Source organism: Carcharodon carcharias, chromosome 9 (genome assembly GCF_017639515.1).
Source record: "Carcharodon carcharias isolate sCarCar2 chromosome 9, sCarCar2.pri, whole genome shotgun sequence".
Lineage (NCBI taxonomy): Eukaryota > Metazoa > Chordata > Chondrichthyes > Lamniformes > Lamnidae > Carcharodon > Carcharodon carcharias.
This window is the reverse complement of record NC_054475.1, coordinates 55102376-55129206: the sequence shown is the minus strand read 5'-3', so window position 1 is coordinate 55129206 and position 26831 is coordinate 55102376. Positions and strand designations below refer to the sequence as shown.

The 26831-nt window shown below is 64.7% G+C and overlaps 1 protein-coding gene across 2 annotated transcripts in view; it reads left to right on the top strand.

Annotated features, from left to right (window-relative positions):
- The window catches only part of LOC121281934 (AT-rich interactive domain-containing protein 2-like), a 298430-nt gene that overhangs the window by 132843 nt on the left and 138756 nt on the right, over positions 1–26831 (top strand). The gene's annotated exons all lie outside the window — the stretch shown is intronic.

Below are 26831 nucleotides of genomic sequence, written 5' to 3'. Positions count from 1 at the left end.
TTGGAAGTATATTGCCGTTCCTTCACTGTCGCTGGGTCAAAATCCTGGAACTCCCTTCCTAACAGCACTGTGAGTGTAACTACACCACATGGGTTGCAGCAGTTCAAGAATGCAGCTCAGCACCACCTTCTCAAGGGCAGCTAGGGATAGACAATAAATGCTGGCCCAGCCAGCGAAGCCCACATCCTGTGAATGAATAAAAAAACAGCTAGAATTAGTAAGGGTTTAATGTTGGTACAAATAAGCGTAAATCAAAGGGACACAAGCTGAACTATTAAATCCTAACTGCATTTATAGATGCTAGTAACTGATGAATAGTTCAGTAATTAAACACAGTAATCTAATTAATTTATTTGACATCAAGCTATAATAGATCTTAAGCAACTAATTAGTTCAAGAAGTAAAATACAGATGAATAACTAATGAATAAAGACATGACAATGCAGGCAATGTGTTGAAATTGTAGTACATGAGCGAGTTTGTGAACAATGAGACTGTCCCAGACTGCCACATCAAAAGAAATGGCTCTTTGCGAGACACTCCGACTCAGTCGTTGAGATGGTCTGACATAGATAGTTTGATGCATTAGGTGAGAGAAGAAACTGCTGAATAATTTACTCGAGTGCAGTAACACCAGAGCAAAACAAAGCTACAGAAAGGGGAGAATGTGACTGTCAGCCAGCTGGTTTGGGGGACTATGAAGGAAGCCTAGCAGACACTGTTCCTGTCCAACAGGTCTGAAGTACTGGACACTAACATACCCTCTAATTATTTTTTGTAACGCGCAGCCAATTCGTTACAAGCCCTTAAGTTGTTTTGCGTGGCTACCTATGAGTAACAGCTGAAAGGGAACAAATTCTGCACAGTCTGATTGGGAACTTGTGGGCTGATACGGGGCTGCGCAGTTTAACAGGAGCAATGTTTGACACCTGCAAGGATAAGGAGAATGACTGTGAGAAGGACAGCCAGAAGGTTGACCAAGGCAGCATGGACCAGAAGGATGTCTAAGGGGAGGAGGTGCAGAGTAGAAAGCTTGCCATTATAAGGAATTCTATAGTCAGAGGACAGCGTGACTGATGTGCCAGTGAGTGATGTCACTGCCCGTTGGGCACAAACCAAAACTGGCACCCGCTGACAGGTGCACACCAATGGCAGGAGAAATAGCACATGTGCTGGCAGACAGTGCGAGTTAAGTGCATGTGTGCAACTGAGATAAAAGCAAAATACTGCAGATGCTGGAAATCTCAAACAAAAACAGAAAATGAGGAAAAACTCAGCAGGTCAAGCAGCATCACGGATGAGAGAGAAACAAAGTTAACATTTCAAGGCCATATGACCTTCAGCACAATTGTTCCTGGTGCCTGGCCGATCAACATCCGGAGTTAGTGTAAAAAAAATAATAGGGTTCTCGACACATTAGGCAAAAGGAAAATTAAAGTTGGGTAGGATGCTAAAAGATGAGCGAGATTTGCTTGTACGTCTGTTTCTGTGCAGTATATTTCTACATAATGAGTGCTCCACCATTCAATTAGATCAGGCCGAATTGCACCTCAACTCTGTTTACCCACATAGCTCTTTAACACTCCTTTAACACTAAGATGGATATGAAGAGATGACAAAGTTGTTACACTTGCAGATTAACATTTTCAAAGCTCTCCTCTTTGAGGCAACAAATCGTTCCTCTTATACGTACAGAAAATTTCAAATTTGTTTTTTCCTCTTAGTCTGCTAATTTTGTTTTCCCTCCAGAAGGCCTTGGTAAAGTTTATTCCACAGGTACCAGTTGCATACTTGTGCTTTGCCAAATATTATTTTTTCACATGGGCTTGGACAATCTGTCAGCAACTGTTGGAACATTTCAGCTGATTCCCTGATGGGCAAGACTCCAGACCTCTTCCCTGTGTCCTTTCTCTTCCACTCACCATTCTCATCCACGCTCTCCCTTTCTTCCTTGTTATACACTCTAACCCTTGCAACATGCTATGTCTCTTCCATTCTACCCGTCTCCACCCATGCTCATCTGCCTCCCCACCTGCTCCCTCATCCCCTGCCTGTCACCCCCGCCTGCTCTCTTCCCTGCACCCCCCAGTCTCCTGCCTGCCCTCTCCCACCCCCCTCCAGTCTCCTGCCTGCCCTCTCTCACCTCCCTCCAGTCTCATGCCTGCCCTCTTCTTCTTCCCACCCGTGCCTGTCCACCGTCTGCTCCCTCCCCCAACTTCCTCCTGCACTCCCCCTACAACTATGTCCTCTCTCTCACCCATATTCCCACTATTCTCAAGCCACTGTTTCCCTCCTGCTCGCACGTGCTCTTGCTCTCTCTCCAGATTCCCCACGCTGTCTGTCTGTCTCTCTCACTATCTAGCTCCCCCACCTCTCGTGCTGTCTCTCTCTCGCGCTCTCTCTCTCGCGCTCTCTCTCTCGCGCTCTCTCTCTCGCGCTCTCTCTCTCGCGCTCTCTCTCTCGCGCTCTCACTCTCTCGCGCTCTCACTCTCTCGCGCTCTCACTCTCTCGCGCTATCACTCTCTCGCGCTCTCTCTCTCGCGCTCTCTCTCTCGCGCTCTCTCTCTCGCGCTCTCTCTCTCGCGCTCTCTCTCTCGCGCTCTCTCTCTCGCGCTCGCTCTCTCGCGCTCGCTCTCTCTCGCGCTCGCTCTCTCTAGCGCTCTCTCTCGCGCTCTCTCTCGCGCTCGCTCTCGCGCTCGCTCTCGCGCTCTCTCACGCGTTCGCTCTCTCTCGCGCTCGCTCTCTCTCTCGCGCTCGCTCTCTCTCTCGCGCTCGCTCTCTCTCTCGCGCTCGCTCTCTCTCTCGCGCTCGCTCTCTCTCGCGCTCGCTCTCTCTCGCGCTCGCTCTCTCTCTCGCGCTCGCCCTCTCTCTCGCGCTCGCCCTCTCTCTCGCGCTCGCCCTCTCTCTCGCGCTCGCTCTCTCTCTCGCGCTCGCTCTCTCTCTCGCGCTCGCTCTCTCTCTCGCGCTCGCTCTCTCTCTCGCGCTCGCTCTCTCTCTCGCGCTCGCTCTCTCTCTCGCGCTCGCTCTCTCTCTCGCGCTCGCTCTCTCGCGCTCGCTCTCTCGCGCTCGCTCTCTCGCGCTCGCTCTCTCGCGCTCGCTCTCTCTCGCGCTCTCTCTCTCGCGCTCGCTCGCGCTCACACTCTCGCGCTCGCTCTCGCGCTCGCTCTCTCGCGCTCGCTCTCTCGCGCTCGCTCTCTCGTGCTCGCTCTCTCGCGCTCGCTCTCTCGCGCTCGCTCTCTCGCGCTCGCTCTCTCTCGCGCTCGCTCGCTCTCGCGCTCGCTCTGTCTCTGTCTCGCGCTCGCTCTCTGTCTCGCGCTCGCTCTCTGTCTCGCGCTCGCTCTCTGTCTCGCGCTCGCTCTCTGTCTCGCGCTCGCTCTCTGTCTCGCGCTCGCTCTCTGTCTCGCGCTCGCTCTCTGTCTCGCGTTCTCGCTCTCGCGCTCTCGCTCTCTCACGCGCTCTCGCGCTCTCGCTCTCTCACGCGCTCTCTCGCTCGCTCTCTCGCTCGCGCTCGCTCTGTCTCTCGCGCTCGCTCTGTCTCTCGCGCTCGCTCTCTCGCGCTCGCTCTCTCGCGCTCGCTCTCTCGCGCTCGCTCTCTCGCGCTCGCTCTCTCGCGCTCGCTCTCTCGCGCTCGCTCTCTCGCGCTCGCTCTTTCTCGCGCTCGCTCTTTCTCGCGCTCGCTCTCTCTCGCGCTCGCTCTCTCTCGCGCTCGCTCTCTCTCGCGCTCGCTCTCTCGCGCTCGCTCTCGCGCTCGCTCTCGCGCTCGCTCTTGCGCTCGCTCGCTCTTGCGCTCGCTCGCTCTCGCGCTCGCTCTCTCTCGCGCTCGCTCTCTCTCGCGCTCGCTCTCTCTCTCTCGCGCTCGCTCTCTCTCTCTCGCGCTCGCTCTCTCTCTCTCGCGCTCGCTCTCTCTCTCTCGCGCTCGCTCTCTCTCTCTCGCGCTCGCTCTCCCTCTCTCGCGCTCGCTCTCTCTCTCTCGCGCTCGCTCTCTCTCTCTCGCGCTCGCTCTCTCTCTCTCGCGCTCGCTCTCTCTCTCTCGCGCTCGCTCTCTCTCGCGCTCGCTCTCTCTCTCTCGCGCTCGCTCTCTCTCTCTCGCGCTCGCTCTCTCTCTCGCGCTCGCTCTCTCTCTCGCGCTCGCTCTCTCTCGCGCTCGCTCTCTCTCGCGCTCGCTCTCTCTCTCTCGCGCTCGCTCTCTCTCTCGCGCTCGCTCTCTCTCTCTCGCGCTCGCTCTCTCTCTCTCGCGCTCGCTCTCTCTCGCGCTCGCTCTCTCTCTCGCGCTCGCTCTCTCTCTCGCGCTCGCTCGCTCTCTCTCGCGCTCGCTCGCTCTCTCTCGCGCTCGCTCTCTGGCGCTCGCTCTCTGGCGCTCGCTCTCTGGCGCTCGCTCTCTGGCGCTCGCTCTCTGGCGCTCGCTCTCTGGCGCTCGCTCTCTGGCGCTCGCTCTCGTGCTCGCTCTCTCTCGCGCTCGCTCTCTCGCGCTCGCTCTCTGTCTCGCGCTCGCTCTGTCTCCCGCTCGCTCTCTGTCTTCTGCTCGCTCTCTGTCTTCTGCTCGCGCTCTCTGTCTCGCGCTCTCTGTCTCGCGCTCTCTCTCTCGCGCTCTCTCTCTCTCGCGCTCTCTCTCGCTCGCTCTCTCTCTCGCTCGCTCTCTCTCTCGCTCGCTCTCTCTCTCGCTCGCTCTCTCTCTCGCTCGCTCTCTCTCTCGCTCGCTCTCTCTCTCTCTCGCTCGCTCTCTCTCTCGCGCTCGCTCTCTCGCGTTCGCTCTTTCTGTCGCGTTCGCTCTCTCTTGCGCTCGCTCTCGCGCTCGCTCTCGCGCTCGCTCTCTCGCGCTCGCTCTCTCTCGCGCTCGCTCTCTCTCGCGCTCGCTCTCTCTCGCGCTCGCTCTCTCTCGCGCTCGCTCTCTCTCGCGCTCGCTCTCTCTCTCGCTCGCTCTCTCTCTCGCTCGCTCTCTCTCTCGCTCGCTCTCTCTCGCTCGCTCTCTCTCGCTCGCTCTCTCTCGCGCTCGCTCTCTCTCGCGCTCGCTCTCTCTCGCGCTCGCTCTCTCGCGCTCGCTCTCTCTCGCGCTCGCTCTCTCTCGCGCTCGCTCTCTCGCGCTCGCTCTCTCTCGCGCTCGCTCTCTCTCGCGCTCGCTCTCTCTCGCGCTCGCTCTCTCTCGCGCTCGCTCTCTCGCGCTCGCTCTCTCTCGCGCTCTCTCTCTCGCGCTCGCTCTCTCTCGCGCTCGCTCTCTCTCGCGCTCGCTCTCTCTCGCGCTCGCTCTCTCTCGCGCTCGCTCTCTCTCGCGCTCGCTCTCTCTCGCGCTCGCTCTCTCTCGCGCTCGCTCTCTCGCTCTCTCTCTCTCGCGCTCGCTCTCTCTCGCGCTCTCTCTCTCGCGCTCGCTCTCTCTCGCGCTCGCTCTCTCTCGCGCTCGCTCTCTCTCTCGCGCTCGCTCTCTCTCTCGCGCTCGCTCTCTCTCGCGCTCGCTCTCTCTCGCGCTCGCTCTCTCTCGCGCTCGCTCTCTCTCGCGCTCGCTCTCTCTCGCGCTCGCTCTCTCTCGCGCTCGCTCTCTCTCTCGCGCTCGCTCTCTCTCTCGCGCTCGCTCTCTCTCTCGCGCTCGCTCTCTCTCTCGCGCTCGCTCTCTCTCGCGCTCGCTCTCTCTCGCGCTCGCTCTCTCTCGCGCTCGCTCTCTCTCGCGCTCGCTCTCTCTCGCGCTCGCTCTCTCTCGCGCTCGCTCTCTCTCGCGCTCGCTCTCTCTCGCGCTCGCTCTCTCTCGCGCTCGCTCTCTCTCGCGCTCGCTCTCTCTCTCGCGCTCGCTCTCTCTCTCGCGCTCGCTCTCTCTCTCGCGCTCGCTCTCTCTCTCGCGCTCGCTCTCTCTCTCGCGCTCGCTCTCTCTCTCGCGCTCGCTCTCTCTCTCGCGCTCGCTCTCTCTCTCGCGCTCGCTCTCTCTCTCGCGCTCGCTCTCTCTCTCGCGCTCGCTCTCTCTCTCGCGCTCGCTCTCTCTCTCGCGCTCGCTCTCTCTCTCGCGCTCGCTCTCTCTCTCGCGCTCGCTCTCTCTCGCGCTCGCTGTTGCTCTCGCTCGCTCTCTCGCGCTCGCTCTCTCTCGCGCTCGCTCTCTCTCGCGCTCGCTCGCTCTCTCTCGCGCTCGCTCTGTCTCTGGCGCTCGCTCTCTGGCGCTCGCTCTCTGGCGCTCGCTCTCTGGCGCTCGCTCTCTGGCGCTCGCTCTCTGGCGCTCGCTCTCGTGCTCGCTCTCTCTCGCGCTCGCTCTCTCGCGCTCGCTCTCTGTCTCGCGCTCGCTCTGTCTCCCGCTCGCTCTGTCTCCCGCTCGCTCTCTGTCTTCTGCTCGCTCTCTGTCTTCTGCTCGCGCTCTCTGTCTCGCGCTCTCTGTCTCGCGCTCTCTCTCTCGCGCTCTCTCTCGCTCGCTCTCTCTCTCGCTCGCTCTCTCTCTCGCTCGCTCTCTCTCTCTCGCTCGCTCTCTCTCTCTCGCTCGCTCTCTCTCTCGCGCTCGCTCTCTCGCGTTCGCTCTTTCTGTCGCGTTCGCTCTCTCTTGCGCTCGCTCTCGCGCTCGCTCTCGCGCTCGCTCTCTCGCGCTCGCTCTCTCTCGCGCTCGCTCTCTCTCGCGCTCGCTCTCTCTCGCGCTCGCTCTCTCTCGCGCTCGCTCTCTCTCGCGCTCGCTCTCTCTCTCGCTCGCTCTCTCTCTCGCTCGCTCTCTCTCGCTCGCTCTCTCTCTCGCTCGCTCTCTCTCGCTCGCTCTCTCTCGCGCTCGCTCTCTCTCGCGCTCGCTCTCTCGCGCTCGCTCTCTCTCGCGCTCGCTCTCTCTCGCGCTCGCTCTCTCGCGCTCGCTCTCTCTCGCGCTCGCTCTCTCTCGCGCTCGCTCTCTCGCGCTCGCTCTCTCGCGCTCGCTCTCTCTCGCGCTCGCTCTCTCTCGCGCTCGCTCTCTCTCGCGCTCGCTCTCTCTCGCGCTCGCTCTCTCTCGCGCTCGCTCTCTCTCGCGCTCGCTCTCTCTCGCGCTCGCTCTCTCTCGCGCTCGCTCTCTCTCGCGCTCGCTCTCTCTCGCGCTCGCTCTCTCTCGCGCTCGCTCTCTCTCGCGCTCGCTCTCTCTCGCGCTCGCTCTCTCTCGCGCTCGCTCTCTCGCGCTCGCTCTCTCTCGCGCTCGCTCTCTCTCGCGCTCGCTCTCTCTCGCGCTCGCTCTCTCTCGCGCTCGCTCTCTCTCTCGCGCTCGCTCTCTCTCTCGCGCTCGCTCTCTCTCTCGCGCTCGCTCTCTCTCTCGCGCTCGCTCTCTCTCGGCTCGCTCTCTCTCGCGCTCGCTCTCTCTCGCGCTCGCTCTCTCTCGCGCTCGCTCTCTCTCGCGCTCGCTCTCTCTCGCGCTCGCTCTCTCTCTCGCGCTCGCTCTCTCTCGCGCTCGCTCTCTCTCTCGCGCTCGCTCTCTCTCTCGCGCTCGCTCTCTCTCTCGCGCTCGCTCTCTCTCTCGCGCTCGCTCTCTCTCTCGCGCTCGCTCTCTCTCTCGCGCTCGCTCTCTCTCTCGCGCTCGCTCTCTCTCTCGCGCTCGCTCTCTCTCTCGCGTTCGCTCTCTCTCGCGCTCGCTGTTGCTCTCGCTCGCTCTCTCGCGCTCGCTCTCTCTCGCGCTCGCTCTCTCGCGCTCGCTCTCTCTCGGGCTCGCTCTCTCTCTCGGCCTCGCCCTCTCTCGGCCTCGCCCTCTCTCGGCCTCGCCCTCTCTCGGCCTCGCCCTCTCTCTCGGCCTCGCCCTCTCTCGGCCTCGCCCTCTCTCGGCCTCGCCCTCTCTCGGCCTCGCCCTCTCTCGGCCTCGCCCTCTCTCGGCCTCGCCCTCTCTCGCCCTCGCCCTCTCTCGGCCTCGCCCTCTCTCGGCCTCGCCCTCTCTCGGCCTCGCCCTCTCTCGGCCTCGCCCTCTCTCGCGCTCGCCCTCTCTCGCGCTCGCCATCTCTCTCTCTCTCGCGCTCTCTCTCGCGCTCTCTCTCTCTCGCGCTCTCTCTCTCGCGCTCTCGCTCTCGCGCTCTCGCGCTCGCTCTCGCGCTCTCTCTCGCGCTCGCTCTCTCTCTCGCGCTCGCTCTCTCTCTCGCGCTCGCTCTCTCTCTCGCGCTCGCTCTCTCTCTCGCGCTCGCTCTCTCTCTCGCGCTCGCTCTCTCTCTCGCGTTCGCTCTCTCTCGCGCTCGCTGTTGCTCTCGCTCGCTCTCTCGCGCTCGCTCTCTCTCGCGCTCGCTCTCTCGCGCTCGCTCTCTCTCGGGCTCGCTCTCTCTCTCGGCCTCGCCCTCTCTCGGCCTCGCCCTCTCTCGGCCTCGCCCTCTCTCGGCCTCGCCCTCTCTCTCGGCCTCGCCCTCTCTCGGCCTCGCCCTCTCTCGGCCTCGCCCTCTCTCGGCCTCGCCCTCTCTCGGCCTCGCCCTCTCTCGGCCTCGCCCTCTCTCGGCCTCGCCCTCTCTCGGCCTCGCCCTCTCTCGGCCTCGCCCTCTCTCGGCCTCGCCCTCTCTCGGCCTCGCCCTCTCTCGGCCTCGCCCTCTCTCGGCCTCGCCCTCTCTCGCGCTCGCCCTCTCTCGCGCTCGCCATCTCTCTCTCTCTCGCGCTCTCTCTCGCGCTCTCTCTCTCTCGCGCTCTCTCTCTCGCGCTCTCGCTCTCGCGCTCTCGCGCTCGCTCTCGCGCTCTCTCTCGCGCTCGCTCGCGCTCGCTCTCGCGCTCGCTCTCGCGCTCGCTCTCGCGCTCGCTCTCGCGCTCGCTCTCGCGCTCGCTCTCTCGCGCTCGCTCTCTCGCGCTCGCTCTCTCGCGCTCGCTCTCTCGCGCTCGCTCTCTCGCGCTCTCTCTCTCGCGCTCGCTCTCTCGCGCTCGCTCTCTCGCGCTCGCTCTCTCTCTCGCGCTCGCTCTCTCTCTCGCGTTCGCTCTCTCTCGCGCTCGCTCTCGCGCTCGCTCTCTCGCGCTCGCTCTCTCTCTCGCGCTCGCTCTCTCTCGCGCTCGCTCTCTCTCGCGCTCGCTCTCTCTCGCGCTCGCTCGCGCTCGCTCGCTCGCGCTCGCTCTCTCGCGCTCACTCTCGCTCTCTCGCGCTCGCTCTCTCGCGCTCGCTCTCTCGCGCTCGCTCTCACTCTCGCGCTCGCTCTCTCTCGCGCTCGCTCTCTCTCGCGCTCGCTCTCTCTCGCGCTCGCTCCCTCTCGCGCTCGCTCTCTCTCGCGCTCGCTCTCTCTCGCGCTCGCTCTCTCTCGCGCTCGCTCTCTCTCGCGCTCGCTCTCTCTCGCGCTCGCTCTCTCGCGCTCGCTCTCTCTCGCGCTCGCTCTCTCGCGCTCGCTCTCTCTCGCGCTCGCTCTCTCTCGCGCGCTCCCTCTCTCGCGCTCTCTCTCGCGCTCTCTCTCGCGCTCTCTCTCGCGCTCTCTCTCGCGCTCTCTCTCGCGCTCTCTCTCGCGCTCTCTCTCGCGCTCTCTCTCGCGCTCTCTCGCGCTCTCTCTCGCGCTCTCTCTCGCGCTCTCTCTCGCGCTCTCTCTCTCGCGCTCTCTCTCTCGCGCTCTCTCTCTCGCGCTCTCTCTCTCGCGCTCTCTCTCTCGCGCTCTCTCTCTCGCGCTCTCTCTCGCGCTCTCTCTCTCGCGCTCTCTCTCTCGCGCTCTCTCTCTCGCGCTCTCTCTCTCGCGCTCTCTCTCTCGCGCTCTCTCTCTCGCGCTCTCTCTCTCGCGCTCTCTCTCTCGCGCTCTCTCTCTCGCGCTCTCTCTCTCGCGCTCTCTCTCGCGCGCTCTCTCTCTCGCGCTCTCGCGCTCTCTCTCTCGCGCTCTCTCTCTCGCGCTCTCTCTCTCGCGCTCTCTCTCTCGCGCTCGCTCGCGCTCGCTCTCTCTCGCGCTCGCTCTGTCTCGCGCTCGCTCTGTCTCGCGCTCGCTCTGTCTCGCGCTCGCTCTGTCTCGCGCTCGCTCTGTCTCGCGCTCGCTCTCTGTCTCGCGCTCGCTCTCTGTCTCGCGCTCGCTCTCTGTCTCGCGCTCGCTCTCTGTCTCGCGCTCGCTCTCTGTCTCGCGCTCGCTCTCTGTCTCGCGCTCGCTCTCTGTCTCGCGCTCGCTCTCTGTCTCGCGCTCGCTCTCTGTCTCGCGCTCGCTCTCTGTCTCGCGCTCGCTCTCTGTCTCGCGCTCGCTCTCTGTCTCGCGCTCGCTCTCTGTCTCGCGCTCGCTCTCTGTCTCGCGCTCGCTCTCTGTCTCGCGCTCGCTCTCTGTCTCGCGCGCTCGCTCTCTCGCGCGCTCGCTCTCTCGCGCGCTCGCTCTCTCGCGCGCTCGCTCTCTCGCGCGCTCGCTCTCTCTCGCGCTCGCTCTCTGTCTCGCGCTCGCTCTCTGTCTCGCGCTCGCTCTCTGTCTCGCGCTCGCTCTCTGTCTCGCGCTCGCTCTCTGTCTCGCGCTCTCTCGCGCGCGCTCTCTCGCGCGCTCGCTCTCTCGCGCGCTCGCTCTCTCTCGCGCTCGCTCTCTCTCGCGCTCGCTCTCTCTCGCGCTCGCTCTCTCTCGCGCTCGCTCTCTCTCGCGCTCGCTCTCTCTCGCGCTCGCTCTCTCTCGCGCTCGCTCTCTCTCGCGCTCGCTCTCTCTCGCGCTCGCTCTCTCTCGCGCTCGCTCTCTCTCGCGCTCGCTCTCTCTCGCGCTCGCTCTCTCTCGCGCTCGCTCTGTCGCTCGCTCTGTCGCTCGCTCTCTGTCTCGCGCTCGCTCTCTGTCTCGCGCTCGCTCTCTGTCTCGCGCTCGCTCTCTGTCTCGCGCTCGCTCTGTCTCGCGCTCGCTCTGTCTCGCGCTCGCTCTGTCTCGCGCTCGCTCTGTCTCGCGCTCGCTCTGTCTCGCGCTCGCTCTGTCTCGCGCTCGCTCTGTCTCGCGCTCGCTCTGTCTCGCGCTCGCTCTGTCTCGCGCTCGCTCTGTCTCGCGCTCGCTCTGTCTCGCGCTCGCTCTCTGTCTCGCGCTCGCTCTCTGTCTCGCGCTCGCTCTCTGTCTCGCGCTCGCTCTCTGTCTCGCGCTCGCTCTCTGTCTCGCGCTCGCTCTCTGTCTCGCGCTCGCTCTCTGTCTCGCGCTCGCTCTCTGTCTCGCGCTCTCGCTATCTCGCGCGCTCGCTCTCTCTCGCGCTCGCTCTCTCTCGCGCTCGCTCTCTCTCGCGCTCGCTCTCTCTCGCGCTCGCTCTCTCTCGCGCTCGCTCTCTCTCGCGCTCGCTCTCTCTCGCGCTCGCTCTCTGTCTCGCGCTCGCTCTCTCTCGCGCTCGCTCTCTCTCGCGCTCGCTCTCTGTCTCGCGCTCGCTCTCTGTCTCGCGCTCGCTCTCTGTCTCGCGCTCGCTCTCTGTCTCGCGCTCGCTCTCTGTCTCGCGCTCTCTCTCTGTCTCGCGCTCGCTCTCTCGCGCGCTCGCTCTCTCGCGCGCTCGCTCTCTCGCGCGCTCGCTCTCTCGCGCGCTCGCTCTCTCGCGCGCTCGCTCTCTCTCGCGCTCGCTCTCTGTCTCGCGCTCGCTCTCTGTCTCGCGCTCGCTCTCTGTCTCGCGCTCGCTCTCTGTCTCGCGCTCGCTCTCTGTCTCGCGCTCGCTCTCTGTCTCGCGCTCTCTCTCTGTCTCGCGCTCTCTCTCTGTCTCGCGCTCGCTCTCGCGCGCTCGCTCTCGCGCGCTCGCTCTCGCGCTCTCGCTCTCGCGCGCTCGCGTGCTCTGTCTCTCGGGCTCGCTCTGTCTCTCGCGCTCGCTCTGTCTCTCGCGCTCGCTCTCTGTCTCGCGCTCGCTCTCTGTCTCGCGCTCGCTCTCTGTCTCGCGCTCGCTCTCTGTCTCGCGCTCGCTCTCTGTCTCGCGCTCTCTCTCGCGCGCTCGCTCTCTCGCGCGCTCGCTCTCTCGCGCGCTCGCTCTCTCGCGCGCTCGCTCTCTGTCTCGCGCTCGCTCTCTGTCTCGCGCTCGCTCTCTGTCTCGCGCTCGCTCTCTGACTCGCGCTCTCTCTCTGTCTCGCGCTCTCTCTCTGTCTCGCGCTCTCTCTCTGTCTCGCGCTCTCTCTCTGTCTCGCGCTCTCTCTCTGTCTCGCGCTCTCTCTCTGTCTCGCGCTCTCTCTCTGTCTCGCGCTCGCTCTCGCGCGCTCGCTCTCGCGCTCTCGCTCTAACGCGCTCGCGTGCTCTGTCTCTCGCGCTCGCTCTGTCTCTCGCGCTCGCTCTGTCTCTCGCGCTCGCTCTGTCTCTCGCGCTCGCTCTGTCTCTCGCGCTCGCTCTGTCTCTCGCGCTCGCTCTGTCTCTCGCGCTCGCTCTGTCTCGCGCTCGCTCTGTCTCGCGCTCGCTCTGTCTCGCGCTCGCTCTCTCTCGCGCTCGCTCTCTCTCGCGCTCGCTCTCTCTCGCGCTCGCTCTGTCTCTCGCGCTCGCTCTGTCTCGCGCTCGCTCTGTCTCTCGCGCTCGCTCTGTCTCTCGCGCTCGCTCTGTCTCTCGCGCTCGCTGTCTCTCGCGCTCGCTGTCTCTCGCGCTCGCTGTCTCTCGCGCTCGCTGTCTCTCGCGCTCGCTGTCTCTCGCGCTCGCTGTCTCTCGCGCTCGCTCTCTCTCGCGCTCGCTCTCTCTCGCGCTCGCTCTCTCTCGCGCTCGCTCTCTCTCGCGCTCGCTCTCTCTCGCGCTCGCTCTCTCTCGCGCTCGCTCTCTCTCGCGCTCGCTCTCTCTCGCGCTCGCTCTCTCTCGCGCTCGCTCTCTCTCGCGCTCGCTCTCTCTCGCGCTCGCTCTCTCTCGCGCTCGCTCTCTCTCGCGCTCGCTCTCTCTCGCGCTCGCTCTCTCTCGCGCTCGCTCTCTCTCGCGCTCGCTCTCTCTCGCGCTCGCTCTCTCTCGCGCTCGCTCTCTCTCGCGCTCGCTCTCTCTCGCGCTCGCTCTCTCTCGCGCTCGCTCTCTCTCGCGCTCGCTCTCTCTCGCGCTCGCTCTCTCTCGCGCTCGCTCTCTCTCGCGCTCGCTCTCTCTCGCGCTCGCTCTCTCTCGCGCTCGCTCTCTCTCGCGCTCGCTCTCTCTCGCGCTCGCTCTCTCTCTCGCGCTCTCTCTCTCGCGCTCTCTCTCTCGCGCTCTCTCTCGCGCTCTCTCTCGCGCTCTCTCTCTCGCGCTCTCTCTCTCGCGCTCTCTCTCGCGCTCTCTCGCGCTCGCTCTCTCTTTTTCGTTCGCTCTCTTTTTCGTTCGCTCTCTTTTTCGTTCGCTCTCTCTTTTTCGTTCGCTCTCTCTTTTTCGTTCGCTCTCTCTTTTTCGTTCTCTCTCTCTTTTTCGTTCTCTCTCTCTTTCGCGTTCGCTCTCTCTTTCGCGTTCGCTCTCTCTTCCGCGTTCGCTCGCTCTCTCGCGCTCGCTCTCTCTCGCGCTCGCGTTCTCTCTCTCGCGTTCTCTCTCTCGCGCTCGCGCTCTCGCGCTTGCTCTCTCTCTCGCGCTCGCTCTCTCTCTCGCTTGCTCTCTCTCTCGCGCGCTCTCTCGCTCGCTCTCTCTCTCGCTCGCTCTCTCTCTCGCGCGCTCTCTCGCGCTCGCTCTGTCTCTCGCGCTCGCTCTGTCTCTCGCGCTCGCTCTGTCTCTCGCGCTCGCTCTGTCTCTCGCGCTCGCTCTGTCTCTCGCGCTCGCTCTGTCTCTCGCGCTCGCTCTCTCTCGCGCTCGCTCTCTCTCGCGCTCGCTCTCTCTCGCGCTCGCTCTCTCGCGCTCGCTCTCTCGCGCTCGCTCTCTCGCGCTCGCTCTCTCGCGCTCGCTCTCTCGCGCTCGCTCTCTCTCGCGCTCGCTCTCTCTCGCGCTCGCTCTCTCTCGCGCTCGCTCTCTCGCGCTCGCCCTCTCGCGCTCGCTCTCTCTCGCGCTCGCTCTCTCTCGCGCTCGCTCTCTCTCGCGCTCGCTCTCTCTCGCACTCGCTCTCTCTCGCGCTCGCTCTCTCTCGCGCTCGCTCTGTCTCTCGCGCTCGCTCTGTCTCTCGCGCTCGCTCTGTCTCTCGCGCTCGCTCTGTCTCTCGCGCTCGCTCTGTCTCTGGCGCTCGCTCTGTCTCTGGCGCTCGCTCTCGCTCTGGCGCTCGCTCTCGCTCTGGCGCTCGCTCTCGCTCTGGCGCTCGCTCTCGCTCTGGCGCTCGCTGTCTCTCGCGCTCGCTCTGTCTCTCGCGCTCGCTCTGTCTCTCGCGCTCGCTCTGTCTCTCGCGCTCGCTCTGTCTCTCGCGCTCGCTCTGTCTCTCGCGCTCGCTCTGTCTCTCGCGCTCGCTCTGTCTCTCGCGCTCGCTCTGTCTCTCGCGCTCGCTCTGTCTCTCGCGCTCGCTCTGTCTCTCGCGCTCGCTGTCTCTCGCGCTCGCTCTCTTTCGCGCTCGCTCTCTTTCGCGCTCGCTCTCTTTCGCGCTCGCTCTCTCTTTCGCGCTCGCTCTCTCTTTCGCGCTCGCTCTCTCTTTCGCGCTCGCTCTCTCTTTCGCGCTCGCTCTCTCTTTCGCGCTCGCTCTCTCTTTCGCGCTCGCTCTCTTTCGCGCTCGCTCTCTTTCGCGCTCGCTCTCTTTCGCGCTCGCTCTCTCTCTCGCGCTCGCTCTCTCTCTCGCGCTCGCTCTCTCTCTCGCGCTCGCTCTCTCTCTCGCGCTCGCTCTCTCTCTCGCGCTCGCTCTCTCTCTCGCGCTCGCTCTCTCTCTCGCGCTCGCTCTCTCTCTCGCGCTCGCTCTCTCTCGCGCTCGCTCTCTCTCGCGCTCGCTCTCTCGCGCTCGCCCTCTCGCGCTCGCTCTCTCTCGCGCTCGCTCTCTCTCGCGCTCGCTCTCTCTCGCGCTCGCTCTCTCTCGCGCTCGCTCTCTCTCGCGCTCGCTCTCTCTCGCGCTCGCTCTCTCTCGCGCTCGCTCTGTCTCTCGCGCTCGCTCTGTCTCTCGCGCTCGCTCTGTCTCTCGCGCTCGCTCTGTCTCTCGCGCTCGCTCTGTCTCTGGCGCTCGCTCTGTCTCTGGCGCTCGCTCTGTCTCTGGCGCTCGCTCTCGCTCTGGCGCTCGCTCTCGCTCTGGCGCTCGCTCTCGCTCTGGCGCTCGCTCTCGCTCTGGCGCTCGCTGTCTCTCGCGCTCGCTCTCTCGCGCTCGCTCTCTCTCTCGCGCTCGCTCTCTCTCTCGCGCTCGCTCTCTCTCTCGCGCTCGCTCTCTCTCTCGCGCTCGCTCTGTCTCTCGCGCTCGCTCTGTCTCTCGCGCTCGCTCTGTCTCTCGCGCTCGCTCTGTCTCTCGCGCTCGCTGTCTCTCGCGCTCGCTCTCTTTCGCGCTCGCTCTCTTTCGCGCTCGCTCTCTTTCGCGCTCGCTCTCTCTCTCGCGCTCGCTCTCTCTCTCGCGCTCGCTCTCTCTCTCGCGCTCGCTCTCTCTCTCGCGCTCGCTCTCTCTCTCGCGCTCGCTCTCTCTCTCTCGCGCTCGCTCTCTCTCTCTCGCGCTCGCTCTCTCTCTCTCGCGCTCGCTCTCTCTCTCTCGCGCTCGCTCTCTCTCTCTCGCGCTCGCTCTCTCTCTCTCGCGCTCGCTCTCTCTCTCTCGCGCTCGCTCTCTCTCTCTCGCGCTCGCTCTCTCTCTCGCGCTCGCTCTCTCTCTCTCGCGCTCGCTCTCTCTCTCTCGCGCTCGCTCTCTCTCGCGCTCGCTCGCTCTCTCTCGCGCTCGCTCTCTCTCTCTCGCGCTCGCTCTCTCTCGCGCTCGCTCTCTCTCTCGCGCTCGCTCTCTCTCTCTCGCGCTCGCTCGCTCTCTCTCGCGCTCGCTCTCTCTCTCGCGCTCGCTCTCTCTCTCTCGCGCTCGCTCTCTCTCTCTCGCGCTCGCTCTCTCTCTCTCGCGCTCGCTCTCTCTCTCTCGCGCTCGCTCTCTCTCTCTCGCGCTCGCTCTCTCGCGCTCGCTCTCTCTCTCTCTCGCGCTCGCTCTCTCTCTCTCTCGCGCTCGCTCTCTCTCTCTCGCGCTCGCTCTCTCTCTCTCGCGCTCGCTCTCTCTCTCTCGCGCTCGCTCTCTCTCTCTCGCGCTCGCTCTCTCTCTCGCGCTCGCTCTCTCTCTCTCGCGCTCGCTCTCTCTCCCTCGCGCTCGCTCTCTCTCCCTCGCGCTCGCTCTCTCTCTCTCGCGCTCGCTCTCTCTCTCTCGCGCTCGCTCTCTGTCTCTCGCGCTCGCTCTCTGTCTCTCGCGCTCGCTCTCTGTCTCTCGCGCTCGCTCTCTGTCTCTCGCGCTCGCTCTCTCTCTCTCGCGCTCGCTCTCTCTCTCTCGCGCTCGCTCTCTCTCTCTCGCGCTCGCTCTCTCTCTCTCGCGCTCGCTCTCTCTCTCTCGCGCTCGCTCTCTCTCTCTCGCGCTCGCTCTCTCTCTCTCGCGCTCGCTCTCTCTCTCTCGCGCTCGCTCTCTCTCTCTCGCGCTCGCTCTCTCTCGCGCTCGCTCTCTCTCTCTCGCGCTCGCTCTCTCTCGCGCTCGCTCTCTCTCTCTCGCGCTCGCTCTCTCTCTCTCGCGCTCGCTCTCTCTCTCTCGCGCTCGCTCTCTCTCTCTCGCGCTCGCTCTCTCTCTCTCGCGCTCGCTCTCTCTCTCTCGCGCTCTCTCTCTCGCGCTCGCTCTCTCTCGCGCTCGCTCTCTCGCGCTCGCTCTCTCTCTCTCGCGCTCGCTCACTTTCTCGCGCTTGCTCTCTCTCTCGCGCTTGCTCTCTCTCTCGCGCTCGCTCTCTCTCGCGCTCGCTCTCTCTCGCGCTCGCTCTCTCTCGCGCTCGCTGTCTCTCGCGCTCTCTCGCGCTCTCTCGCGCTCTCTCTCGCGCTCTCTCTCTCGCGCTCTCTCTCTTGCGCTCTCTCTCTCGCTCTCTCTCTCTCGCGCTCTCTCTCTCGCGCTCTCTCTCTCGCGCTCTCTCTCTCGCGCTCTCTCTCTCGCTCTCTCTCGCTCTCGCGCTCGCTCTCTCTCGCGCTCGCTCTCTCTCGCGCTCGCTCTCTCTCGCGCTCGCTCTCTCTTTTTCGTTCGCTCTCTCTTTTTCGTTCGCTCTCTCTTTTTCGTTCGCTCTCTCTTTCGCATTCGCTCTCTCTTTCGCGTTCGCTCTCTCTTCCGCGTTCGCTCTCTCTCTCGCGCTTGCACTCTCTCTCGCGCTTGCTCTCTCTCTCGCTCTCTCTCGCGCTTGCTCTCTCTCTCGCGCTCGCTCTCTCTCTCGCGCTCGCTCTCTCTCTCGCGCTCGCTCTCTCTCTCGCGCTCGCTCTCTCTCTCGCGCTCGCTCTCTCTCTCGCGCTCGCTCTCTCTCTCGCGCTCGCTCTCTCTCTCGCGCTCGCTCTCTCGCGCTCGCTCTCTCGCGCTCGCTCTCGCGCTCGCTGTCTCGCTCTCGCTCTCTCGCGCTCGCTCTCTCTCTCTCGCGCTCGCTCTCTCTCGCGCTCGCTCTCTCTCGCGCTCGCTCTCTCTCGCGCTCGCTCTCTCTCGCGCTCGCTCTCTCTCGCGCTCGCTCTCTCTCGCGCTCGCTCTGTCTCGCGCTCGCTCTCTCTCGCGCTCGCTCTGTCTCGCGCTCGCTCTGTCTCGCGCTCGCTCTGTCTCGCGCTCGCTCTGTCTCGCGCTCGCTCTGTCTCGCGCTCGCTCTGTCTCGCGCTCGCTCTGTCTCGCGCTCGCTCTGTCTCGCGCTCGCTCTGTCTCGCGCTCGCTCTGTCTCGCGCTCGCTCTCTGTCTCGCGCTCGCTCTGTCTCGCGCTCGCTCTGTCTCGCGCTCGCTCTGTCTCGCGCTCGCTCTCTGTCTCGCGCTCGCTCTCTGTCTCGCGCTCGCTCTCTGTCTCGCGCTCGCTCTCTGTCTCGCGCTCGCTCTCTGTCTCGCGCTCGCTCTCTGTCTCGCGCCCTCTCTCTGTCTCGCGCCCTCTCTCTGTCTCGCCCTCTCTCTCTGTCTCGCCCTCTCTCTGTCTCGCGCTCTCTCTCTGTCTCGCGCTCTCTCTCTGTCTCGCGCTCTCTCTGTCTCGCGCTCTCTCTCTGTCTCGCGCTCTCTCTCTGTCTCGCGCTCTCTCTCTGTCTCGCGCTCTCTCTCTGTCTCGCGCTCTCTCTCGCGTGCTCGCTCTCTCGCGTGCTCGCTCTCTCGCGTTCGCTCTCGCTCTCTCTCGCTTGCTCGCTCTCGTTTTCGCCCTTGTTCTCTCTCGTGCTCGCTGTCGCTCTTACTCTATCGCTTCTTTCGCTCTCTCTCGATATCTCATTCTCACTCTCGCTCTCGCTCGCTCGCTCTCGCTTTCGCTCTCGCTCTCTTGCGTTCGCTCTCGCTCTTGCTCTCTCTCTCGCTCTCTCTCAATCTCTCTTGCTCTCTCTCTCGCTCGCTCTCGCTCTCGCTGTCTGTCACGCGCTCGCTCTCACGCGTTCGCTCTCTCACGCGTTCGCTCCCTCACGCGCTCGCTCTATCTCGCGCTCGCTCACGCTCTCTCGCGCTCTCGCGCTCGCTCGCTCGTTCTCTCGCGCTCGCTCTCTATCGCGCTCGCTCTCTATCGCGCTCGCTCTCTCTCGCGTTCGCTCTCTCTCGCGCTCGCTCTCTCTCGCGCTCGCTCTCTCTCGCGCTCGCTCTCTCTCGCGTTCGCTCTCTCTCGCGTTCGCTCTCTCTCGCGTTCGCTCTCTCTCGCTCGCTCTGTCTCTCGCTCGCTCTGTCTCTCGCGCTCGCTCTGTCTCTCGCGCTCGCTCTGTCTCTCGCGCTCGCTCTGTCTCTCGCGCTCGCTCTGTCTCTCGCGCTCGCTCTGTCTCTCGCGCTCGCTCTGTCTCTCGCGCTCTGTCTCTCGCGCTCGCTCTGTCTCTCGCGCTCGCTCTCTCGCGCTCGCTCTCTCTCGCGCTCGCTCTCTCTCGCGCTCGCTCTCTCTCGCGCTCGCTCTCTCTCGCGCTCGCTCTCTCTCGCGCTCGCTCTCTCGCGCTCGCTCTCTCGCGCTCGCTCTCTCGCGCTCGCTCTCTCGCGCTCGCTCTGTCTCGCGCTCGCTCTGTCTCTCGCGCTCGCTCTGTCTCTCGCGCTCGCTCTGTCTCTCGCGCTCGCTCTGTCTCTCGCGCTCGCTCTGTCTCTGGCGCTCGCTCTGTCTCTGGCGCTCGCTCTGTCTCTGGCGCTCGCTCTGTCTCTGGCGCTCGCTCTGTCTCTGGCGCTCGCTCTGTCTCTGGCGCTCGCTCTGTCTCTGGCGCTCGCTCTGTCTCTCGCGCTCGCTCTGTCTCTCGCGCTCGCTCTGTCTCTCGCGCTCGCTCTGTCTCTCGCGCTCGCTCTGTCTCTCGCGCTCGCTCTGTCTCTCGCGCTCGCTCTGTCTCTCGCGCTCGCTCTGTCTCTCGCGCTCGCTCTGTCTCTCGCGCTCGCTCTGTCTCTCGCGCTCGCTCTGTCTCTCGCGCTCGCTCTCTTTCGCGCTCGCTCTCTCTTTCGCGCTCGCTCTCTCTTTCGCGCTCGCTCTCTCTTTCGCGCTCGCTCTCTCTTTCGCGCTCGCTCTCTCTTTCGCGCTCGCTCTCTCTTTCGCGCTCGCTCTCTCTCGCGCTCGCTCTCTCTCGCGCTCGCTCTCTCTCGCGCTCGCTCTCTCTCTCGCGCTCGCTCTCTCTCTCGCGCTCGCTCTCTCTCTCGCGCTCGCTCTCTCTCTCGCGCTCGCTCTCTCTCTCGCGCTCGCTCTCTCTCTCGCGCTCGCTCTCTCTCGCGCTCGCTCTCTCGCGCTCGCTCTCTCTCTCGCGCTCGCTCTCTCTCTCGCGCTCGCTCTCTCTCTCTCGCGCTCGCTCTCTCTCTCTCGCGCTCGCTCTCTCTCTCTCGCGCTCGCTCTCTCTCTCTCGCGCTCGCTCTCTCTCTCGCGCTCGCTCTCTCTCTCTCGCGCTCGCTCTCTCTCTCGCGCTCGCTCTCTCTCTCTCGCGCTCGCTCTCTCTCTCTCGCGCTCGCTCTCTCTCTCTCGCGCTCGCTCTCTCTCTCTCGCGCTCGCTCTCTCTCTCTCGCGCTCGCTCTCTCTCTCTCGCGCTCGCTCTCTCTCTCTCGCGCTCGCTCTCTCTCTCTCGCGCTCGCTCTCTCTCTCTCGCGCTCGCTCTCTCTCTCTCGCGCTCGCTCTCTCTCTCTCGCGCTCGCTCTCTCTCTCTCGCGCTCGCTCTCTCTCTCTCGCGCTCGCTCTCTCTCTCTCGCGCTCGCTCTCTCTCTCGCGCTCTCTCTCGCGCTCTCTCTCTCTCGCGCTCGCTCTCTCTCTCTCGCGCTCGCTCACTTTCTCGCGCTCGCTCTCTCGCGCTTGCTCTCTCTCGCGCTTGCTCTCTCTCTCGCGCTCGCTCTCTCTCGCGCTCGCTCTCTCTCGCGCTCGCTCTCTCTCGCGCTCGCTCTCTCTCGCGCTCGCTGTCTCTCGCGCTCTCTCGCGCTCTCTCGCGCTCTCTCTCGCGCTCTCTCTCTCGCGCTCTCTCTCTCGCGCTCTCTCTCTCGCGCTCTCTCTCTCGCTCTCTCTCTCGCTCTCTCTCTCGCGCTCTCTCTCTCGCGCTCTCTCTCGCGCTCTCTCTCGCGCTCTCTCTCGCGCTCTCTCTCGCGCTCTCTCTCGCGCTCTCTCGCTCGCTCGCTCTCTCGCTCGCTCGCTCTCTCTCGCGCTCGCTCTCTCTCGCGCTCGCTCTCTCTCGCGCTCGCTCTCTCGCGCTCGCTCTGTCTCTCGCGCTCGCTCTGTCTCGCGCTCGCTCTCTGTCTCGCGCTCGCTCTCTGTCTCGCGCTCGCTCTCTGTCTCGCGCTCGCTCTCTGTCTCGCGCTCGCTCTCTGTCTCGCGCTCGCTCTCTGTCTCGCGCTCGCTCTCTGTCTCGCGCTCGCTCTCTGTCTCGCGCTCGCTCTCTGTCTCGCGCTCGCTCTCTGTCTCGCGCCCTCTCTCTGTCTCGCGCCCTCTCTCTGTCTCGCGCCCTCTCTCTGTCTCGCGCCCTCTCTCTGTCTCGCGCCCTCTCTCTGTCTCGCGCCCTCTCTCTGTCTCGCGCCCTTTCTCTGTCTCGCGCTCTCTCTCTGTCTCGCGCTCTCTCTCTGTCTCGCGCTCTCTCTCTGTCTCGCGCTCTCTCTCTGTCTCGCGCTCTCTCTCTGTCTCGCGCTCTCTCTCGCGTGCTCGCTCTCTCGCGTGCTCGCTCTCTCGAGTGCTCGCTCTCTCGCGTGCTCGCTCTCTCGCGTGCTCGCTCTCTCGCGTGCTCGCTCTCTCGCGTTCGCTCTCGCTCTCTCGCGTTCGCTCTCGCTCTCTCTCGCTTGCTCGCTCTCGTTTTCGCCCTTGTTCTCTCTCGTGCTCGCTGTCGCTCTTACTCTATCGCTTCTTTCGCTCTCTCTCGATATCTCATTCTCACTCTCGCTCTCGCTCGCTCGCTCTCGCTTTCGCTCTCGCTCTCTCGCGTTCGCTCTCGCTCTTGCTCTCTCTCTCGCTCTCTCTCAATCTCTCTTGCTCTCTCTCTCGCTCGCTCTCGCTCTCGCTGTCTGTCACGCGCTCGCTCTCACGCGTTCGCTCTCTCACGCGTTCGCTCTCTCACGCGTTCGCTCCCTCACGCGCTCGCTCTATCTCGCGCTCGCTCACGCTCTCTCGCGCTCTCGCGCTCGTTCTCTCGCGCTCGCTCTCTATCGCGCTCGCTCTCTCTCTCGCGCTCGCTCTCTCTCGCGTTCGCTCTCTCTCGCGTTCGCTCTCTCTCGCGCTCGCTCTCTCTCGCGTTCGCTCTCTCTCGCGCTCGCTCTCTCTCGCGCTCGCTCTCTCTCGCGCTCGCTCTCTCTCGCGTTCGCTCTCTCTCGCTCGCTCTGTCTCTCGCGCTCGCTCTGTCTCTCGCGCTCGCTCTGTCTCTCGCGCTCGCTCTCTTTCTCGCTCTCTCTCGCGCTCGCTCTCTCGCGCTCGCTCTCTCGCGCTCACTCTCTCGCGCTCGCTCTCTCGCGCTCGCTCTCTCTCGCGCTCGCTCTCTCGCGCTCGCTCTCTCTCGCGCTCGCTCTCTCTCGCGCTCGCTCTCTCTCGCGCTCGCTCTCTCTCGCGCTCGCTCTCTCGCGCTCGCTCTCTCGCGCTCGCCCTCTCGCGCTCGCTCTCTCTCGCGCTCGCTCTCTCTCGCGCTCGCTCTGTCTCTCGCGCTCGCTCTGTCTCTGGCGCTCGCTCTGTCTCTGGCGCTCGCTCTGTCTCTGGCGCTCGCTCTGTCTCTGGCGCTCGCTCTGTCTCTGGCGCTCGCTGTCTCTCGCGCTCGCTCTGTCTCTCGCGCTCGCTCTGTCTCTCGCGCTCGCTCTGTCTCTCGCGCTCGCTCTGTCTCTCGCGCTCGCTCTGTCTCTCGCGCTCGCTCTCTTTCGCGCTCGCTCTCTTTCGCGCTCGCTCTCTCTTTCGCGCTCGCTCTCTCTTTCGCGCTCGCTCTCTCTTTCGCGCTCGCTCTCCCTTTCGCGCTCGCTCTCTCTTTCGCGCTCGCTCTCTCTTTCGCGCTCGCTCTCTCTTTCGCGCTCGCTCTCTCTTTCGCGCTCGCTCTCTCTTTCGCGCTCGCTCTCTCTTTCGCGCTCGCTCTCTCTTTCGCGCTCGCTCTCTCTTTCGCGCTCGCTCTCTCTTTCGCGCTCGCTCTCTCTTTCGCGCTCGCTCTCTCTCGCGCTCGCTCTCTCTCTCGCGCTCGCTCTCTCTCGCGCTCGCTCTCTCTCTCGCGCTCGCTCTCTCTCTCGCGCTCGCTCTCTCTCTCGCGCTCGCTCTCTCTCTCGCGCTCGCTCTCTCTCGCGCTCGCTCTCTCTCGCGCTCGCTCTCTCTCGCGCTCGCTCTCTCTCTCGCGCTCGCTCTCTCTCTCTCGCGCTCGCTCTCTCTCTCTCGCGCTCGCTCTCTCTCTCGCGCTCGCTCTCTCTCTCGCGCTCGCTCTCTCTCTCTCGCTCGCTCTCTCGCGCTCGCTCTCTCTCTCGCGCTCGCTCTCTCTCTCTCGCGCTCGCTCTCTCTCTCTCGCGCTCGCTCTCTCTCTCTCGCGCTCGCTCTCTCTCGCGCTCGCTCTCTCTCTCTCGCGCTCGCTCTCTCTCTCTCGCGCTCGCACTCTCTCTCTCGCGCTCGCTCTCTCTCTCTCGCGCTCGCTCTCTCTCTCTCGCGCTCGCTCTCTCTCTCTCGCGCTCGCTCTCTCTCTCGCGCTCGCTCTCTCTCTCTCGCGCTCGCTCTCTCTCTCTCGCGCTCGCTCTCTCTCTCTCGCGCTCGCTCTCTCTCTCTCGCGCTCGCTCTCTCTCTCTCGCGCTCGCTCTCTCTCTCTCGCGCTCGCTCTCTCTCTCTCGCGCTCGCTCTCTCTCTCTCGCGCTCGCTCTCTCTCGCGCTCGCTCTCTCTCTCTCGCGCTCGCTCTCTCTCTCTCGCGCTCGCTCTCTCTCTCTCGCGCTCGCTCTCTCTCTCTCGCGCTCGCTCTCTCTCTCTCGCGCTCGCTCTCTCTCTCTCGCGCTCGCTCTCTCTCTCTCGCGCTCGCTCTCTCTCTCTCGCGCTCGCTCTCTCTCTCTCGCGCTCGCTCTCTCTCTCTCGCGCTCGCTCTCTCTCTCTCGCGCTCGCTCTCTCTCTCTCGCGCTCGCTCTCTCTCTCTCGCGCTCGCTCTCTCTCTCTCGCGCTCGCTCTCTCTCTCTCGCGCTCGCTCTCTCTCTCTCGCGCTCGCTCTCTCTCTCTCGCGCTCGCTCTCTCTCTCTCGCGCTCGCTCTCTCTCTCTCGCGCTCGCTCTCTCTCTCTCGCGCTCTCTCTCTCTCTCTCGCGCTCTCTCTCTCTCTCTCGCGCTCGCGCTCGCTCTCGCGCTCGCTCTCGCGCTCGCTCTCGCGCTCGCTCTCTCTCTCGCGCTCGCTCACTTTCTCGCGCTCGCTCTCTCTCTCGCGCTCGCTCTCTCTCGCGTCGCTCTCTCTCGCGCTCGCTCTCTCTCGCGCTCGCTCTCTCTCGCGCTCGCTCTCTCTCGCGCTCGCTCTCTCTCGCGCTCGCTCTCTCTCGCGCTCGCTCTCTCTCGCGCTCGCTCTCTCTCGCGCTCGCTCTCTCTCGCGCTCGCTCTCTCTCGCGCTCGCTCTCTCTCGCGCTCGCTCTCTCTCGCGTGCTCGCTCTCTCTCGCGTGCTCGCTCTCTCTCGCGTGCTCGCTCTCTCGCGTGCTCGCTCTCTCGCGTTCGCTCTCGCTCTCTCTCGCTTGCTCGCTCTCGTTTTCGCCCTTGTTCTCTCTCGTGCTCGCTGTCGCTCTTACTCTATCGCTTCTTTCGCTCTCTCTCGATATCTCATTCTCACTCTCGCTCTCGCTCGCTCTCGCTCGCTCGCTCTCGCTTTCGCTCTCGCTCTCTCGCGTTCGCTCTCGCTCTTGCTCTCTCTCTCGCTCTCTCTCAATCTCTCTTGCTCTCTCTCTCGCTCGCTCTCGCTCTCGCTGTCTGTCACGCGCTCGCTCTCACGCGTTCGCTCTCTCACGCGTTCGCTCTCTCACGCGTTCGCTCCCTCACGCGCTCGCTCTATCTCGCGCTCGCTCACGCTCTCTCGCGCTCTCGCGCTCGTTCTCTCGCGCTCGCTCTCTATCGCGCTCGCTCTCTCTCTCGCGTTCGCTCTCTCTCGCGTTCGCTCTCTCTCGCGCTCGCTCTCTCTCGCGTTCGCTCTCTCTCGCGCTCGCTCTCTCTCGCGCTCGCTCTCTCTCGCGCTCGCTCTCTCTCGCGTTCGCTCTCTCTCGCGTTCGCTCTCTCTCGCGTTCGCTCTCTCTCGCTCGCTCTGTCTCTCGCGCTCGCTCTGTCTCTCGCGCTCGCTCTCTTTCTCGCTCTCTCTCGCGCTCGCTCTCTCGCGCTCGCTCTCTCGCGCTCGCTCTCTCGCGCTCGCTCTCTCGCGCTCGCTCTCTCTCGCGCTCGCTCTCTCGCGCTCGCTCTCTCTCGCGCTCGCTCTCTCGCGCTCGCCCTCTCGCGCTCGCTCTCTCTCGCGCTCGCTCTCTCTCGCGCTCGCTCTGTCTTGCGCTCGCTCTGTCTCTCGCGCTCGCTCTGTCTCTGGCGCTCGCTCTGTCTCTGGCGCTCGCTCTGTCTCTGGCGCTCGCTCTGTCTCTGGCGCTCGCTCTGTCTCTGGCGCTCGCTCTGTCTCTGGCGCTCGCTCTGTCTCTGGCGCTCGCTGTCTCTCGCGCTCGCTCTGTCTCTCGCGCTCGCTCTGTCTCTCGCGCTCGCTCTGTCTCTCGCGCTCGCTCTCTTTCGCGCTCGCTCTCTCTTTCGCGCTCGCTCTCTCTTTCGCGCTCGCTCTCTCTTTCGCGCTCGCTCTCTCTTTCGCGCTCGCTCTCCCTTTCGCGCTCGCTCTCTCTTTCGCGCTCGCTCTCTCTTTCGCGCTCGCTCTCTTTCGCGCTCGCTCTCTCTCGCGCTCGCTCTCTCTCTCGCGCTCGCTCTCTCTCTCGCGCTCGCTCTCTCTCTCGCGCTCGCTCTCTCTCTCGCGCTCGCTCTCTCTCTCGCGCTCGCTCTCTCTCTCGCGCTCGCTCTCTCTCTCGCGCTCGCTCTCTCTCGCGCTCGCTCTCTCTCTCGCGCTCGCTCTCTCGCGCTCGCTCTCTCTCTCGCGCTCGCTCTCTCTCTCTCGCGCTCGCTCTCTCTCTCGCGCTCGCTCTCTCTCGCGCTCGCTCTCTCTCTCTCGCGCTCGCTCTCTCTCGCGCTCGCTCTCTCTCTCTCGCGCTCGCTCTCTCTCTCTCGCGCTCGCTCTCTCTCTCTCGCGCTCGCTCTCTCGCGCTCGCTCGCTCTCTCGCGCTCGCTCTCTCTCTCTCGCGCTCGCTCTCTCTCTCTCGCGCTCGCTCTCTCTCTCTCGCGCTCGCTCTCTCTCTCGCGCTCGCTCTCTCTCTCTCGCGCTCGCTCTCTCTCTCTCGCGCTCGCTCTCTCTCTCTCGCGCTCGCTCTCTCTCTCTCGCGCTCGCTCTCTCTCTCTCGCGCTCGCTCTCTCTCTCTCGCGCTCGCTCTCTCTCTCTCGCGCTCGCTCTCTCTCTCTCGCGCTCGCTCTCTCTCTCTCGCGCTCGCTCTCTCTCTCTCGCGCTCGCTCTCTCTCTCTCGCGCTCGCTCTCTCTCTCTCGCGCTCGCTCTCTCTCTCGCGCTCGCTCTCTCTCTCGCGCTCGCTCTCTCTCTCGCTCTCTCTCGCGCTCGCTCACTTCTCGCGCTCGCTCTCTCTCTCGCGCTCGCTCTCTCTCTCGCGCTCGCTCTCTCTCTCGCGCTCGCTCTCTCTCTCGCGCTCGCTCTCTCTCTCTCGCGCTCGCTCTCTCTCTCTCGCGCTCGCTCTCTCTCTCTCGCGCTCGCTCTCTCTCTCGCGCTCGCTCTCTCTCTCGCGCTCGCTCTCTCTCTCGCGCTCGCTCTCTCTCTCGCGCTCGCTCTCTCGCGCTCGCCCTCTCGCGCTCGCCCTCTCGCGCTCGCTCTCTCTCGCGCTCGCTCTCTCTCGCGCTCGCTCTGTCTCGCGCTCGCTCTGTCTCTCGCGCTCGCTCTGTCTCTCGCGCTCGCTCTGTCTCTCGCGCTCGCTCTGTCTCTGGCGCTCGCTCTGTCTCTGGCGCTCGCTCTGTCTCTGGCGCTCGCTCTGTCTCTGGCGCTCGCTCTGTCTCTGGCGCTCGCTCTGTCTCTGGCGCTCGCTCTGTCTCTGGCGCTCGCTCTGTCTCTGGCGCTCGCTCTGGCTCTGGCGCTCGCTCTGGCTCTGGCGCTCGCTCTCGCTCTGGCGCTCGCTCTCGCTCTGGCGCTCGCTCTCGCTCTGGCGCTCGCTCTCGCTCTGGCGCTCGCTCTCTCTCTCGCGCTCGCTCTCTCTCTCGCGCTCGCTCTCTCTCTCGCGCTCGCTCTCTCTCTCGCGCTCGCTCTCTCTCTCTCGCGCTCGCTCTCTCTCTCTCGCGCTCGCTCTCTCTCTCTCGCGCTCGCTCTCTCTCTCGCGCTCGCTCTCTCTCTCTCGCGCTCGCTCTCTCTCTCTCGCGCTCGCTCGCTCTCGCGCTCGCTCTCTCTCGCGCTCGCTCTCTCTCGCGCTCGCTCTCTCTCGCGCTCGCTCTCTCTCGCGCTCGCTCTCTCTCGCGCTCGCTCTCTCTCGCGCTCGCTCTCTCTCTCGCGCTCTCTCTCGCGCTCGCTCTCTCTCTCTCGCGCTCGCTCACTTTCTCGCGCTCGCTCTCTCTCGCGCTTGCTCTCTCTCTCGCGCTCGCTCTCTCTCGCGCTCACTGTCTCTCGCGCTCTCTCGCGCT